Raw genomic sequence first — 11,638 nt, 5'->3', positions numbered from 1 at the left:
ATGTGTGCGTGCGGCACGGGTTGCGTTTTGGCGAGGAAGGAAGCTGTGGAACAGATTGGCGTGCGCACGGGGTGGGGGAGGGGTGAGGGAGTGAATGAAGGGGAGGGCAGGGCGGGGTCGAGCGACACCCCCCCCCCCCCGGTCATCTAATGGGAGGTGCCAAGTCTGTCCCATACTTTTATTCAGTCGGACCTTCCATTGGGCAGCTTACTTTCTTTCGGACTTGACCACCAGGGGGGAGGGGCAGGCACTGTGGTGATGAAACGTGCCCCCCCCCCCTAATGGTCAGCCCTACACGCCTATTACAAACAGAGATAGAGTTTTTACAAAAAGTAGCAATAAAGAGCAAGGGTGATCTTTCTCGTATCAGCAAGCTGCCCATTAACAATATTATTCTTGGCACAAGGAGATTCTTGATCAACGAAAAAATGTGCATAACAAAAAACGCAGGTGGCGACACTGCCTTGAGCTTCCCGCACCAACTCGCTTTGACATCACAGATTTGAATGGCGCCTCTTAGAGCCCACATATTATTTTCCAATAAAAATTAATTACGTTGGGTTATAAGAAGGCTAAAAACTTACCGAGTTCCACGAAATTTCAGTGAGCCAAGTTGTCAAAGCGAGGAGAAAACAAGACTTAAAATCGCGACGTCACACTTACATTTATGTGCCGAGGTTTCGGCGCAAAATTCAAAATGAAAGCTCGACCTTAAATTCCTCTCGAATAGCGAACCTATGATGGTGAAATTCAGGACACTGGAGTCCTTAATGAATAATTTATCAGTCCAAACTGATTTTACCATTGCATCATAGTGTCTGTTTAACGAAGAAAGAAATGATCATGGAGAGATAAGGAATGTGCTAGACTGGCGATAGGTGTTGCAGAGTTTGATTAGACCAAGCAAGCTAAGTCACTATTTTCGCTGCCCTATTTGATAGGGGAGGCCAATGTATATTCTATTTATCATCGTCTGAAGTCTAACAAATAGTGAAGAGGAGATGTGGGGCAAGAACTCAGTCTTTGAAAATTAAGCATGTGTGCTATTGTCTCAATTGTATGCAGTGCGCATTTACAGCAATGCATTAGCCACAGCATGATGGGATGTTATCTCAAAAAGAAAGCACATTGATAATAAGAAACACGGTCTCTGACCGATGTACTATCCATAGGTGTCACCGTATTCATCATTCTCTTCGTCATTGCCATTAAGTCGAGCCCGTTTATAACGAACCTGAGCGTGACGCGGCGTCCATTCGTTGTATCCCGAAGTTCGAATAAATGAAAAAACAGTTTTAAAAAGTTACAAGGAAAACCCAAAATTTATTTTTTCGCAAAAAAGTCCGTGATGCACGTCTGCTTCGAGAGTGCCGATGTGATAAGGGTGTCTCCAGTTTATTTAAAGCGGCAGCATGCTCCTCGCCGAGGCCCTTGGCATAGACAAGTTGCCTGAGGCTATCTATGTAGCCAATTGCTACAGGCACGCTTGTGGGCGCTGGCTCCAACGTTTCATCGTCGTCGTCATCTGATTCCTCCGAGTCGCTCTTGCCGCGCACTTCATTGACAATGCCCTCATCTGTGCATGGTTCCACGGTGTCGGCATCATCATCGGCCATAACGAAATCATCCCAGCAGATGTCCCGCCCTCCCTGTCGGAGAGTCGACAACATGCTGCCACAAATCGCACCGGAGTGGTCCTCTTCGGAAGCTTCAGGGTCGGCATCGGCTCCGACATCGGCGAAGCCGGCCTTGCGGAAGCAGTTTTGCACACATGTAGCCGTTACCTCCGCCCACGAAGCCTTTACCATCTCCAGAGCTGAGTACAGCGACACCCGAAGCGGCAGGTGGCTGCCGACCGGTCAACAGCTATGAGCATGCGCTCCACAAGCGGCGCCTATAATGAGCCTTAAACGCGCAGATTATGCCCAAGTCAAGCGGTTGCATTTTCGACGTTGTGCTGGGCGGCAGGAAAAGCAGGGTCACTGCCGTGAGAGAGGCTTGTACGTGGTGCGCGGAGCAATTGTCGACCACAAGCAGCACACGCCTGCCTTGCTTGTGTATGTCGCGGTCTAACTCGCTCAGCCACTCTGCGAATAAATCGCGCGTCATCCACGCTTTAGCACTATGCCTGTAACGCACAGGCACATAGCCCCGAAAGCAACGTGGCTTCTTTGACTTGCCGATTACAAAGGGCACGCACCGGTCACTGCCATCCATGTTAGTGCACAAAAGCGCTGTGACGCGCACTTTACTGTGCTTGCCGCCAGCACGTGTCGCCTTTCATGGCGTGCGTTTTTCCTGGCAGCATCTGGTAGAATAATGCAGTTTCGTCTGCGTTATAGACGTCTCGCTCTGCATAGCTTAAAATAGTGTCTCGATTTGCTTCAAGCCACGAGGCAACGCCTTGGTCGCTGGCCGAGGCCGCCTCACCAACAGTCCATTAAAAAACATGCCATGACGCACCTTGAACCGATGTAGCCAACCATTTCCTGGGCAGAAGTCGGGAAAATCCAACAGAAATGCGAAGTCTTTCGCTTTGGCCAGCATCATAGGACCACTTATCGGAATGTTCCGAGCCCGCGCGTCGACGAACCATTTCAGAAGCGCTTCCTCCACGTCCGCGTAGGTGGCCCTCCGCAGGCGCTTTCTGTCCGTCAAGTTGGCATCGGCACTGATTATCTTGTCCTTGTTCTTTAGAATCGTCGATATCGTTGACTTGGACATGCCGTACTTCTTAACCAGCTCGCAGTTTTTAGTGCATTGAGCTAGCTCGTTTAGAATGGCTTGCTTGGTAGAAATGTCCAGCGCTTTTCGCTTCGTGCCATCTGTTTGCGCAGAGGGCTTCCCGTCCGCCCTCCTGACACACACGCACACCAACAACGAGCAAGACGCGCACTTGCGACACACAAGCAAGTAAGCGTAGAACGGCTCTGCGCCGTCTGCGCCCTGTCTGAGCTCGTTTCTACCAAGAAAAAGAAACTTCGGAATTCGAGCCGGCGTGGACAGGCGGAGGAGTTGCGATAAAGGGGAAGAGAGGAGAGGGGATTGTTTGACCTTTTCCCCGAAAGGACAAACAATCCCCCTGCGGTGGGGGATATAGCGAAATTTCGGGCTCTTGTTTGGCTACATTGTTGCACTTGCTCCTGCAAAGAGCGGCAGCGGGTGTACACAGCTTGTCGTCAGCAGCTCGTCAAATGGGTGGTGCCAGCCACCAGAGTAGTTTTCGTAACACTGGTCTCCCCCTCCGTTCGCCTCATCCGTGTGAGTGGGGTCCATTTGTGGAAACTTCTTCTTGCGAGCTGACGTCACTAGGCTCCGCCTTTATCCCCCGAGCATTTCTCCCCCGTCTGAATACCCCTTTATAGGTGCTCGAAAGGAGTGTCTCCGCAGTCGCCGGCCGACTCCGTTTGCTGTAACCGATCGGCAGGGTTCAAAGGCGTTCGTTGTAAGTGTGATTTTGTGCCATTGAAAGAATGTATATTTCCACGGTCACACGGGTACCGTTAGTTTTAAGACGAAGTTCGTTTTAAGTGGGGACGTTATATGTGGGCTCGACTGTATCATCATCATCATATTTTATGTCCACTCCAATGACTGATTACCTGTGTCTTCAGCGAGCCAACTCCTCTTCCTATGCAAGCAGGTTTGCTAAATAATCATGCCATTTTTTTCCGCGCCGTAGTCAACTATGAGATTCTCACATCCATTCAGAAATTATTGCATCAGTTTTGAAAGACCTGTATCGTTTCTAAGAAGCGTGCATTACCAACGTGTACAATTATACTACCCTTATAAATAAAGGGTGCAACAGTACAAAGGACTTGAGAGTGTGTTTGTAGTCGTAATGACAACAAGATGCTCATACATGTGGTCTTATTGGGGCTGGCACAGATACCTTATTGCACGCTTTACTGGTCATATTGTGTACCAATATCAGATGCTCTGAGTTAGATGTTTGTTGGGGCATGCGCAGGTTTCCAATGTGGCAATGCATACCTCTAATGGACCACCAGGCACACTGTTCTTAAACATTTTCTTGAGGCCCGTGGCTACACGGACAGATCATATTAGCATGCAGCTAATTTTTGCTGTTATCGTAACAATCGTTTGTGTTATTGCGTGTCAAAGCCATAAACTGCTCCTTGCGATGTTTTTTTGTTCCCTTACATTCACGCAAAAAGCGGTAAACATGGTATGAAGTTAAATGTTGTCGATAGCGACAGTCGTAATTTGGCATGTGTGACACTTTTTGCTTTGGTGTTGGGGCTTCGTTGAAGCTCTCACTGGAACGGTGCCTTGAACTTGCATGTGAGCCGTTTCTGTGAAAAGTTATAAAACATTGATTTCTGGTCCTCATTTCTAGGCCAATTGATGATGAAGAAATTGTTGAGGCTCAGGCATGTTAAAGTAAAGCGAAGGCACATACATTGTTATGAGATTCTTGCAAAATTCTTGCACCGCTATGAATATTGTGAACTTGACACTTTAAAAGCACGGCGTGAATAGGGTAATGCAATCGAATTTTATATGCTGGCCTTAAGCTACAAAAACATTTTGCAAGAATGAAATGTGCATTTTTAAACGTAGCTCACACATTGAACAATATAAACGTAAACGTGCGCACCCCTCTTGCAAAAGGTGCACTTCGAGAAAGATTCATATCACGCAGGCACTCACAGTCCAGAACAACACAGACTTGGCTCATCACCACAAGTCATCGGTCACGAGTCACCGACTTGGCTCGCCTTAACATGTGACTTGGTTCGTCAGAATACGCTATTCACGTAATGCTGCCACAGTAAACGTGCCACAGAGCAAAGTAGAAAGAGGGAGAAAAAGATGGTGGGGCTCGTCACGGAACATTACCATTCCTTTGCCTTCTGGGATGCTAGCTGTGGCAAAAGAGAGAGTGTCCCTTTTGACTGTGGCCTTCCCCTCGTGGTAGTTTTATAACAGAAGCAGTTCAATTTCTCTCAACTCCTCCAACTATGAACTGATTTAACATATTTTCGGAAGAAGGTCTCTAGACTGCACAATTCCCAGTTGGTAGTGAAGGATTGCAATGGGGCATGGTGAGGGGCCCTTTAACTGAATATATTGGTGTTTCTCGGTGTGCTTACATTGTAGGCATATTTGTAGTTCAGGCTTGTAGCCAGGATTTCTTTCGATGGAGGGGGGGGGGGCAAAGCCTGGTCTGATTGTTCTGTTCGAAAGAAAGTCTTTTCTTGACAAAAAGAAAAGAAGATTGCCTGGAAATATAGAAGACTGGACGAATTCCTGGGGGGGGAGAGGAGGGGAGGTCCTAGGCCTGCCCTTGCTACATGCCTGGTGTAGTATACATTGAATTGTACAGTTAATCGATATACCTAGAAACCGTTTGTTTAGTTGGAGAACGCTTCTGAAGCACTGTCATTCTGTTTGAGGAGCATGCAGAATGCGTGCACACATGCACCCATTCACAGGCACCTCTTTGCTGTGTCTCACAAGTGCCCCTTCCTCTCTCGCAGGCTCTCTTATCATTCTTCATCCTGGCTTACATCCATGCTGTTCATCGGACACCCATCAACTGCCTGGAGCACGTCTGCCATCAGTGGCCGCAGGAGCAGGCATCCTGAGGATCGAAATCCTCCACTACCGGCCGCAGCGGAGAGCCGTACACCGTGGAGCAGTCCTCCTCAAAGAGCAGCGGCTACAGCGCCTGGGCCAGCTGCCCGCACAACCGCAAGTGCGAGCGTCCAGCGGTGATGATGACAAAGTAATTTCAACCCCTCCGCTCGCCGACGCCTCAAACTCTACCTCGGGGGACGAGCGGGACGACCAAGGTGCCGCAGTTTTGGGGGGTCCGGTTCGACTGACCAGGACGCGGTGGGTGGCTCTGACGATGTTCCGGAGGTGGACGAAGCCTTGCCACTGCTTGGTGGGGGCCGCCACCTGAAAGGCGTGAAAGGTGGGGGTTCGCAGTTTGTCTACCATGACGCTGTGGCCAATGGTAGTCAGGACAACCTGCAGAACATTGATGGGAATGGGTACCCCCAGCCACTCAGGAGCCTGTGTCTGAGCTTGAGAGCTGGCCAGAGCTGGTGAGCCACTGGATTTTAAAATCATTTTGTGCATAGATTAAACAACTATGGATACATGCTAAGCTTGTAATAGACTTTCATACTCACGATAGAAAAAAAAGCACTCAATAAAAGTATCAATTTGTTATGAGCTTGACATCACTTGAAAGTTGTTAGTTATAGTACCCATTGGTCGCTGTTTTTCTTTCACTCGTCTTTTTTTTTTCTTTTTTTTGTCAGATTATGATTATGAAAGTTTATCAAATGTCTAACCTTCATCTTCAATTCCACTGTAATATATAATAACCACAGTCAGTGGCCCCGGTGATTTTCATAGCATCTTTGTGTGTTGCCTTCGTAGTGTTTATAAGAATCAAGCCCATCGGTTTCCCTGATACAGAGATGGTTTTGACTGCATTCACAGAACAATGTGCCGTCAATAAATGCCTGTTAGTAAGTTTAAAAAAAAGAGAAAAGAAAAGCTGGATGTCTTTTGTTGTGAACAGAGAAGCTTGAGAAAGTTGGCACAACACACTTAGGATACAGCAGCACTCTGTCCATAAATTTCTTTTCTTCTGCTAAGTTGTATACTAATCGTGTTGCGAAAATGTAATCATTGCAGTAATTGAGTGATAATTCAGTGCACTGAGCTTTATTGTCCATTGGTCACGTCGATTCAACCTAGTACCTTTCTTGTGCCTCGTGTTACTCGCAGTGTGGCCTCAGGATGAGTACATAGTTGAGTACTCCCTGGAGTACGGACTCCTCAGGCTCAGCCCAGCGACCCGCCAGAAGCTGAACATCTCCGTCAAGATTGTCACGCTTGGTGAGCTCTCCCACCAGTATGCCTGCATGAGTTGTGCAATTCACTTTATGCGTCATACAATTGCCATGATGCTCAAGGTAGCAACATTGAGAAGGAGTGGTAAAAATGTGGCTGCTAGCATACAGAGATGAAACATTCGTGAGCACGATGTGTCGCTGTGGCAACGTTTCAACAAGCGGACTTGTCGTCTTAAAGGACCCCTGACACCAAAATTGAAACCTCGAGATGTTTGTGTTGTTTGACTTTCCTGTATACGGGGGTATGTATACGGGGGTATTATTAGCGACGAACGTTGCCTTTAAGATATCCTAATTTGGTTTTAAAGTAAGCATGAGTGCTCACTTGAGTTGGCTGCACCTTGCGACATCCTGGTATGACGTAGATAGAGGCCCGGCGAGGCCTATTGTTCCGCACCCCTCTCGCTCTGTTGTCGGGCTGCTCTCGAGGTAGTTTTCTTGAGGGGTCACGCGCTTAACAGGTTTAACCCATACCGAGGCACCCAGATACTTTCAATCTCTACCGCGCGCAGGGCCCCGATTTGAAAACCGCGCTTTCTACGTCACCATAGCTTGAGTACACGTGGTCTTTGACGCTCCCCACATGGGTCGCTAGTTTCTTGTGGTTTTTAGGCGGGCGTTTTGAAGTGACGCTAAAATGGTCACAATTAACTACGCTAGAATTAGTTATACGATACGCTAGAGCATTTACGATTTAACTTAGAGATTACCAGACCCGAAGCTACAAATTACAGTAAAAAAGTCACCAACAAAAAGTTGGCTGTCAGGGGTCCTTTAAAGGCTGCAACTGTTTACTTTAGCACGGGAAGCAGTTGCAGCCTTGAAGAAGACAGGTCTGCTTGTTGAAATGTTGGCTCTAGCAACACCACGTGTTCCAAGGATTTTTCATTGCTTCAAGGATCTATATTCCCCTGAAGTTCTACCTTATCGGGATTACTAGTATACAGGGAACATAGATTTAATGAGGCGCAACTGCACTGGTTTGAATATTGGCAACTAATTTTTGTGAACTTGTTGCCAGGTGACATCACCAGTTTGAACTAACAGACTGGCCCACAGTGCCTTATTTCCCTTGTTTATTTCCCATGTCAATGGTACTATCACTTTCCAAATGGCAAGCTTTGCACATAGACTCTTCACGCTTTCTCTTAGTTTTAACTTTGGATTACTGCGGCTAATTGGAAGTGTTTCCTTTATGTTATAAGTCCGCAGACAGACACAACAGTTATATATGATGGCTGGCACTATCAGGCTCCTGGGAACAGGCCAGCAATGAAGTCTTATTGTAATGTGAAAAATTGGGGCTTCTGGATTGAGAGGAAATTTGGGAGGAGTTGTACAGGGGGTCGACTGAGCGTTGGGCCGTTAGACCATAGAAGTAAAAATGAAAGAATACTGAAAATGTAGGGGAAGCAACTATTCTACTTTGTGCGGCTCAGGCCCTCTTTACATGGGAGATACAGAATCAACTATTTATTATGTAGTAAGTTTTTACAGGCAATATTGGGTCATTTGAAAACACTTGCACTAAGGCGAAAGCAGTTTAAAGTGACCTACTAAGAACGAAGCTCTTTGTGGTGTATGCATTTCGATGTTTAACCACTTTAATCATGAAAGGCAACATGACAATACAAGCACAAAATTTAGTGTGCCGGTCATTCTTGATGCATTGCAGATCTTGTCAGTGACAAGTCAAGAATGCAGAAAAGGCAGCTGTCATAAAAGTGTATCGCGTCCACATTTCTGGCCAGAAAGAAACAAAGGCCATCTATTATCTTATACTGAACTACAAAATAATCTTGCTTTGCCTTGGCATAATGGGTTCATGGTGTTGTCATCCAACTGTCTTCAGTTTTGAATTGGAACATTGGAACCAGTATGAAGCATATGGGCTGCTGTGGTTGTACAGCAAATAACAGTGGATTTCTCTCTCAGTGCATGTTTTAGTCTGAAATATAAATTTCAAGTAGCTGCCCCGAAGCTGCTTGTATTGAAAGCAACTCTCATCTTGGCATAGTTTGCGTTAATATGAAGTAGTGTGAAACAGCTGCTACATCTATTCTTAATCATCGCACAGCCAAATGGGTGCTGTGCTCGACTCTTGCTGATTGTTGTGCTTCGGCATCCAATGGTGCACCAAGAGCATTGAAAGTTGCATTGGGCCCACACATCTCATCCTTGCTTGAAAAAAAAAAAAGCACAAAACAAAGAATTCCTGTAGTAACCAGATCCACATGCGAAATTGAAATTGTATTTACACATTCTGTACACTGACAATGCAGAACGCGCTTCATTTCATTGTCAGTGACTGCTGCTATGTGCTTCTGTGCAGTTCAGCAGTCATATAAGACATTCAAATACAAATTATCCACTGCAACCGATGCGCTTGGATTTTGCCATCTTGCTGTGGGGTGTCTGTGGTTTAATGCGCAGTCGTAATTCAGTTACGAAACTTTCTTGTCGTGACTCCTTGATGCGACAAATGCCATGGTCGGGCATTGAAAACTAGCAAGGGCTGCAATTGGTGGCATGGATGCTAGGAGAGCTTGCTGTATAAGCGCACGCACGAAGCATGCGCTTACAGTGTGGTCAGCCGTAAGAGGAAACACAGGAGAGTGTACCAGTCGCGCTGGGGGCTAGAATATGCTCCACCACGCACCTGCGCTGTAAACGAGACGATGTTTCAATCTGCATTGTCTGCTACGAGTTGGTGCTGCCACTCGACGTGTCTTCACCGCTTCATGGTTGTTTCAAACTTTTGCACGAAATGTTTTCTTTAATCAGCCTATTCTGTCCGCTGTAACTAATAGCAGAAAATGTGCAACCAGCCCAACTCTTCCCGCACGTGTAGTTGCGAGCGCGCTGGGGCATAATATCGCCACCTCCCATCAGCGGCACTGTACAGAGTGTGGCTGCCATGCGATCCCGTGTTCCCGTCAGCATTGGAATGCACCATATACTGCAACTGTTGAAGAAGTCAGTGTAGCTGTGAAGAGACGTATGCAGGGATTTGCTGCTGTTGAGATGGGGGAGGCACTCAGCACTTAGTAGGAAACATACATACCGTACGTCTGCACATCAGTAATGAAGATTGGAAGCGCTTTTTTGCGCAAGTGTTGTGTTCCTGGACCAGTAATATGCTAGAAATGTGCATCCATAGAAAGTGTAGGTGGTGACGCAATGTTAATGACAAGAAAACCGAAACACATATACTAGCACGTGCAAGAAGATGGGAAACAAGGAATAATTATTGTCTCGCATGTGATGTCATGAACTCACAAATGCTAATACAGCCAGAGGATGCGCGAGTGAGCATGTCATTTATTGTGTGCATACGAACTCCCCTCGCAGATGCAGTGCCTGCTGCATTCTTGGCCTATCACTGATGTCATGCTATTGCCCGCACAAGAAAAAACAATTGAGGCTACATATCTTATGCATTCTACATGGGTTTTGTGTGCATTAGGCAAATTTGAGTATGAAGCAACAAGCGAATTGCCTCTTCAGCTGATCACTGATTAACCTATATGTTGTCACCTTTTCTGTTTTTCTCTTTCTCTTTTCTTTTCTTTTGTTTTTGTGCGTTGCCTCATTCCAGATCCGGCCAAGGATGGCTGTTTCGGTGACTGGTTCAGCCGGCTTCTCTTGGACGGCTTCCTGGGCTATGACGATGTCCTGATGGCGAGCCTGAAGAACCTCGCTGAACGTGAGGAAAACAAAGGTACACCCATCCCTATGATTTACTCTTATTACTTAGCACTCTTATCAAGGCTTCTCGAATTAAATTGAAGGTGAAAAGCAGTGGCACATTCTGGAAATCCAAAACTGCACACTACCGTAAAATATCGAGCAAGCGACCCCCCTTCAGCAAGTCGAAATTACCCATTAAAGTGGAGTGGGGCACCCTCCTAGGACAGCACCAAAATTCAAGATGGCATCAGCAAAGTTTTCATGCCAGAAAAAATGGAGTGCATGTGGACTTCCTCAGAAGTCTTCTCGCTCTCGTTCATGGCATGGCACATTACAGTGATGTCTCATAAGTACAAGAAATACAATTGCTACACGATCAGACCGCGAGAAGCATGGCATGGAAGCGTCTCCGATGATGAGCCAACGCAACAGCTCTGATTAACGAGCACAGATCTCGGAGGCCTTACATTTACTGATTATGGCATCATAAGCACCATCTCGGAATACAGATGTGTAAGGCCATGCTTTTCTTGCGGGACCCTGAAAATTGTGATGGATGTCTTGCGTTAAGTTTAGGGTGCAATCATTATGTGGGAAAAATGATCAAATTTAGATGACAAATTTCAGACTCAGGTGCTTTAAGGTCGGGCTGCTAAGCAGAACTGCATGGAATTCATGCAGGCCAGCGTTGCATGGGCGCAGTGTATGACCAGGGTGTGGAGTGGGAGGGGGGGGGGGTTGTCCTGGAGCGGCGTGGAAATTTGAAATTAGCAGTGAAATGGGAGGGGGTGCTTGCTCGGGTGGGGCGTTTGCTCAGAATTTTACGGTAGGTGGCACGGTAAGCAAAAGATTATATAGAAATACTTAAGGGCTATTTGGATGCTCCGGGAGGGCTAACCCTTTATGGTTCGTTATCGAGCCCCTTCCGACAAAACAACGCGGCCCTGGTGGTCCGTTGTCAGCCACTACTGGACAGGCTCTTTCGTGGTTGATTCACGCGCGTGTTTTTTCTCTGCATTGTGCACCATCTCTAAAAGAGTAAGGAA

This window comes from Rhipicephalus sanguineus, chromosome 9 (assembly GCF_013339695.2).
Source record: "Rhipicephalus sanguineus isolate Rsan-2018 chromosome 9, BIME_Rsan_1.4, whole genome shotgun sequence".
Classification (NCBI taxonomy): Eukaryota; Metazoa; Arthropoda; class Arachnida; order Ixodida; family Ixodidae; genus Rhipicephalus; species Rhipicephalus sanguineus.
Note: the sequence above shows the minus strand (reverse complement) of the source record.